The sequence below is a fragment of the Bison bison genome, unplaced genomic scaffold (genome assembly GCF_000754665.1).
Source record: "Bison bison bison isolate TAMUID 2011002044 unplaced genomic scaffold, Bison_UMD1.0 scf7180017864451, whole genome shotgun sequence".
NCBI classification, from domain to species: Eukaryota; Metazoa; Chordata; class Mammalia; order Artiodactyla; family Bovidae; genus Bison; species Bison bison.
Window position 1 is genome coordinate 5087179 of NW_011495013.1, and position 7018 is coordinate 5094196.

The window sequence follows — 7018 nt, forward strand, 5'->3', positions numbered from 1 at the left end:
AAGAAAGCAAGGGCACAGGCTGAGGGGTCAGGGCCATGGGAAGATGCAGGAGTCTGGGTTCCTGATATCATTCCTTTCACATCCATCTCAGTTATCTGGGCCCAGTATCTTTGTCTTTCGCATCCCGAGTTACTCAGAGCTCACAGTAGGGAGTGGCTGCAGTCTGATGGCTACTAGATGCCAGGTATTCTTCTCCTTCTTGAGTGCCCTTAGGACTCAGGAACTCACATCAGAGGGCTAGAGTGACATCCTTGTTTACTGATATGGCAGGAAATATTCCCTTTCTTACAAATATACACATTACCAATAAATTAGATATCTCTCAATATAGCATTGCAGTGTTATCAGTGGTTTCTCTTGTTATACTAAGGATACATCTTAGTGGTTGGAGCAGAGACTCAAGACACATGAAGTAGCTCAGAAACTACATTGCTGCACACAATTGTCTATAAATTTGATGTGTTGAGCTATAGAGGCATTAATACCAAAAAAAGGATAATATATTTAAAGTCCCTGATTACTGTGGTGTCTATACAATGCTACAAATTCAAAACAAAAATCAATTCATTTTATAAGGATAAAAGAAAGATTCATTCTCTTCCTTTGTACTTAGAAGTTAAGTAACATACCTTTCAGGAAACTCACAATAAAAATAGAAATGACAGTAAAAACAAATGATGGTGCTATCATAATATTGACTGTTTAGGAAGTTCATACTTTATCTCTTTTAACCCCATTAAGAGAAGGATTACTGTTTCCATTTTAGGAGAATACTGCAGTTCATAAAGGATTAAAACTTGGGTATGGACACAAAGCTAATAACAACAGCTAAGACTGAAGCTTTGGTTTGTATGTATTAAATTATGTCATGCTACTCTGAAAATATTATTTACCTTGGTTATAAGTAAAAAATTATGTAAGTTATTTTATATTATTCATCCACTTTATATGTGGGATGCTTTTAAATCTTTAACAAATTGAGTTTGAACACTGTCTTTCTTCCATGAAAAATATATAAGAGGATTGATGAAGAAAGAACTTACAAGCCTTGTAAGAAATGATAGGTAGCAAAGGACAGATAATCACAAGTTTTGAGTATCGTATAAGTATTTTAAAGCCAGTTATTTGAAGTATATTAAATATGAATCAGATAGATATCTAATTTCCACAAATAAAAAAACATCAAAAACTATTTAATATATAAAATGATTTTAAATAGTTTAAAAAAATGTATTAATAAGGGTAAGGCCTTCTGCTAATGGACATGAAGACAGGGCCAGATTTCTCCTCCTGCCATAAAACTGGCAACAAAGCAAAAAATGTATGAAATAATTTTATTCAGACACTGGACAACAGGCAAGGCATCAACTGTGATCCCTAAGAGAAGAGAGACAGTGTGGTAAAACCTGTAATCAGGGGTAAGACATGGACCTTTCCTCTTTAAGGCATTTTCCAGGGGTCAGTGCAAAGAGGGGAATCTCAAGCTAAGCAAAAAAGCTTGACTGAGTTGTTCAGTTCAGTACAGTTCAGTCACTCAGTTGTGTCTGACTCTTTGAGACTCCATAGACTGCAGCATGCCAGGCTTCCCTGTCCATCACCAACTCCCGGAGTTTACTCAAATTCATGTCCATTGAGTTGGTGATGCCATCTAGCCATCTCATCCTCTGTCATCCCCTTCTCCTCCTGCCTTCTATCCTTCCCAGCATCAGGGTTCTTTCCAATGAGTTGGCTCTTCACATCAGTTGACAAAATTATTGGAGCTTCAGCTTCAGCATCAGTCCTTCCAATGAATATTCAGGACTGATTTCCTTTAGGATTGACTGGTTGGATCTCATTGCAGTCCAAGGGGCTCTCAAGAGTTTTCTCCAACAGCACAGTTTGAAGGCATCAGTTATTTGACACTCAGCATTCTTTGTGGACCAACTCTCACACCCATATCTGACTACTGGAAAAACCATAGCTTTGACTATATGGACTGGAGAATGGAATGGCAAACCACTTCAGCATTCTTGCCTTGGGATTCATTTTGATATTTGGCAAAACTAATACAATTTGTAAAGTTTAAAAATAAAATTAAATTAAAAAAAGAAAAAGAGAACCCTATGAACAGTACAGCATGTTACTTTGATACATTTGTGTGCTGTAACATGATTGCCAATATAGTGAAAATTATTAGGTATGATAATTCAGAGTTGTGGGAGCTCTTAAAAAATTTATATCAATCAATCCTTGGGGAAGTACTTTCAATCCAAGGTAAAACCTCAGTTATACCTGCAAATCCTGATCTTAAAGAAATAGTTACAGAAAATACATAAGTACATGTTTATTAAAGCAGAAAGACTTTATTAAAGTTTACCATGTCCCCATTTAGCAGCCCTAATATAGCAAATAACCTCTGTGAACCTAAAATTTTTTCTCAAACCTGAAGCTAAAATCCACTAACTGTGAAGAGCTCTCTCCATGGCTTTTTTGGTATTTTTTATCTATCGAATATTCTATCAAGAAATCCTTTTAAGTTAGTAGAAACTTCTAGTGAAGATCTGTAGCTGTACAGATAAATTATTTTATCTGGGAAATTGTTGTAGTTGTCATAGTTGTAGATAACATAGCTTAAGAGCTCTTTAAAGATACACAGTAAAGAAATATGATCTGTTTTGTCCATTTCTATGTTTTAATTGATCTTGTTTGAATATTTGCAAATTTGATTGGCAAGGATGGATGACATATGCCTAGTTTACACCTTCTTCACCTCTGGTTTGAATCCAAGAACCACATGGTTAGAATGGCTTATTAAAGAATTTTATTTTCTGTACAAATTCCTCATTAATCAAATTATTGTTTTTAAAATTCTATTTTTACCACATGACATATCATCTTTAGAAAATGTATTCCAAGTTGTTGTTTCTAGCAACTGACATTTAAGTCAGTAAACATATTGGATTGTGGAACATAATCAGCTCTCTTTAGGGAGAATAAAGCAAAGGAAGCTGATATTTCTATAAAAATGAGAAGTTTTGAATGTCTACATTTTAGGGAGCTACACATGGACTTGAGTAAATTATTTAACCTACCTGAATTTCGGTGACTTCATTTATAAAATAAAATGAATGCCAGTTCCATAGCTTATGTTGAGGAATAAATTAGAAAATATTTGTAAAGTGTTTACCACTTTCCCCAGCATATGTTATATGCTATATAAATTTTAGCTATTATTGCAACTAATATAAAATTCTCGATTTAATTATTCAAAAAATTAAATTTTATATTCTCTAATGAGCCTATATTACTTAAATCTTTTATTACTTTGATTTGAAGATAAGAACAACTGTATTAAATGGTAGTTGAATTGATATGTTGAGTAACTAAGGCACTAAATTTTGAGAGATTAATAAAAATATATATTTTATAGTATTCAGTATGTTATGATTAACAGATAATATCTGTTAAATTAACAAAATAAAACATGTGGCTTAAAAGTGAAAATAATAGCTGTTATATGTGTTTAGAATGAAATGTTCATAAAATAAACTTGGATGGAAATAGAATACTAAAAAGACAGCCTTACATCTACAATCTATTAGCATTTATTTTGGAAAATAGTGAAAATGGTTATCTTAGTATCTACTAGCAAACAATAAAATGCAGAAAAGCAATACAAGATCAGAGACAGGAACCCAGGTTTTAATCCTCATCCTTTTCCTTACCCCAAACTTTTCCATTAACTATGCAGCTTTATCATGTTTTGAAAGTGTTTTGTTTTTCTAGATTTAGTCTCCTCACCTGAAGGAACAAAGTGAGAATATTAATTCTAAAGAATTCTAGGGTAACTTTCAGTCTAAAATATCTTTGATAAACTTTCTGATGAATAATACTCAGGTCCAGGCATAGATCCCAGGAGTTTGGTAAAAGTTAAAGAGAGATACTAGAACCAGAGAAAGACTTGCAGGAAAATTGTAATTAAGTAATTTGGGGATAGGTAACTTAACTGATAGTTTTAAAGTAAGTTATTGAGAAAAATAAATGATTTCCAAAGTATCAAACTACAGAAAACAGTATCTCCAAAGCTGACTACAATTTTATATTTAATTATCTTCGGCCTATAGATAATATATAAGCTGAACAAATAGACTAGCTTATTGACTTGGGCAATGCAATTATATGATCTGTACCTCAATTTCTTTTGTGTGCTTTTTTTAAAAAAATTTGTACCCTTCATTAGTAGATGAGAGTGGAAGTGTATGTTATTGAGTGTGCATGAAATATGGTGATAGAGATGATGCTAATTTATAACAAGAATTCAACAGCTGCTAGTTATTATTATCTGTCTCTAGGCTGTGAGCTTCTTTTTTTCAGGCGGAAGGAGTGAGAGTTAGTTTGGTTCATCATTGTCAGGAGAATTTAACCTTTCCCAGAGTAGGGACTCAATAAATGTTGCAAACTCACGGACTTGGCTCTTTGCATTGGTCGATTTTAACTCTGGTCCTGCAGCTTTTGAAATTTCCATGATTCTATTTTTATATGAAATTGTGATTTGAGACTGTCAGCCAAGACTAATGAGAATAAGATGAAAAATTTTATTAACTTTTAAACAGGCTCTTAGCCTTTCTGGAGAGCCACTGGTGATGAGTCATCATGCTATTTCAGTGTGACTATCAAGTTTGTGTTCAGAATAGAATCTCTAGTTGTGACATGCCTCATTTTTATAACTTTTTATATAATGCTAAAATGATAATTTAATTTATATAATATCCCAGAAGAGAATATGCCTGAAGAAAAGAGCAAAAGAAATTTAGGAAAAAGAAATATTACTGCTGGAAAAGAACTGCGTAGCTTCATAAAATAAATGCAGTCTTCAACAACTTGCTGTCAAATAAAGCTATAAATTAGTCATTAGCAGACTCAGATTCTAGTTCACATTAATTTAGTAACTATTTTGGACAAATTGTTATCCTATTAGAAGCTCAGTTTCCTTAAGAGGAAGATTTTTCAAGCTGACAGTTTCTAATATCCCTCATAGCACTGTTAAGTATGGACACTGGAGAAATTTTCATTGCATTCTGTTCTCCTTGGGAAAGGCTATCCACTCCAGAATTCTGGCCTGGAGAATTCCACGGACTGTATAGTTCATAGGGTCGCAAAGAGTTAGACAGGACTGAGTGACTTTTACTTACTTACTCCTTGCTATTCATGACAACTTGTTTGGTTGAGAAAATAATTCAGGCTTATAGTACAAACATACATTCTAAAATCATACTTTCTAACTTTAAAATTTTTATTTATCACTAGTGAAGAAAAATTTAATTCGTGTATGAGAGATTCTGTTTCAAGACTTTTAAACTTTCAACCATTATAATAAGTTGACTTTTAAAGATATATTATGTAAATACAATTTGTTAATTTGTTTTGTGGGTACTACTGGTGGTATCATATAAGAGTCATATAAACACAGACTAAATTCCCTTTTTGTAGGAATTTAAGAATTATTCCTCTTTTTGTGTAACACACTGTACCTATGGAGTAAGAGCCTCTGAAAAATGTGACTTTTATTTCAAAATTTAAGCCAATGTCAACCTATGCAAAACACAGCTGTACATAATATAAAGCTGTTTATAGGCCAGATTTAAAATGTCCGGTGCCATTCAGATGTACTCGATGATGGTAAGAAAATAATTAGAGCTATTTGAGAATAGTGCTAGGTGAAGCATGTCTAAATGCTAGCCAGTTCACCTAGCTCGTGCCCAAACTGTAGACATGAAAATAATTTCTGTTGCCAACTTATCTGAGGCACTGTGTTTTACTGTGTGGGAGATTTTCGCAATTATAACTTCAGTTTACAATAGCAACATTAAGATCAGTACACATGTAAACTTCCTGTTGTAACAAGTTGTCTTCTTTTTAAAAAACGCCTTTTTCACACAGTGGATAATTTTACACTGAGCACAGTGAATGCTTTATATTACCTGTACCTTAGATTTATTTATTTATTTTATTATTTGGCTGTAGCAAGTCTTTGTTGCTGCACATGGGCTTTCTCTAGTTGTGGTGGGAAAGGGCTGCTCTTCGTTGTGTTGTGCGGGCTTCTTATAGTGATGGCTTTACTTGTTGCAGAGCACAGGCTCTAGGGTGTGGGCTTTAGTAGCTGCAGCTCAGGGGCTCTAGAACACAGCCTCAGTAGTTGTGGTGCACAGGCTTAGGTGGCTCTGCAGTGTGTAGAATCTTCCTGAAACAAGGATTGAAACCATGTCCCCTGCATTGCAAGGTGTATTCTTAACCACTGAATCACCAGGGAAGCCCAGTGTTACCTGCGATTTAAAAGCAAACCTTCCAGGCTGAGTGGAACGAAGGATTCATGGAAAGACCATTATTAACAATGAAAAACGAATTATTAACCTGAAACATTTCTCTGAGGGATCCATGATTATATTCACTAGGTCTACAAAACAACAAATTAAGTCAGAAATGGTATTCCCTCCCATCTGAACCCAGCTGATCACATGTCACATATAGCTATTGGCATGTACCTAATTTCTGGCTGATATACCTAATTTCCTCTGCTATTCAAGAAAGCATTTTGGATGCAAGTTTCTATGTTATTGTAGAAAAATAGCTTCGCATTTACTCTGATTTAATATACCTATATATTTGTTTTTGTTAGTGTATTTTTAATTAGGAGATATATGCATAGAATAGTGAGTAAAATCTTAATGAGCTAATGCCTAATATAAGAACATAGTCATTTACTACCATCTTGTCCATAAATTAAGAACTTTCCAATAACCCTAATGCTGTTTTGGGGGATATTTTGGTTTGGTATTTGTGATCACATCACATTTGCCTACCACTCCTAAAAGTATTTATTATGTTGACAATTGGATTACATTTTTTTACTTTGTTTTAGATTTACTCTTTGTATGTATCAGAACAGATCAGATCAGTCGCTCAGTCGTGTCCGACTCTTTGCGACCCCATGAATTGCAGCACACCAGGCCTCCCTGTCCATCACCAACTCCCGGAGTTC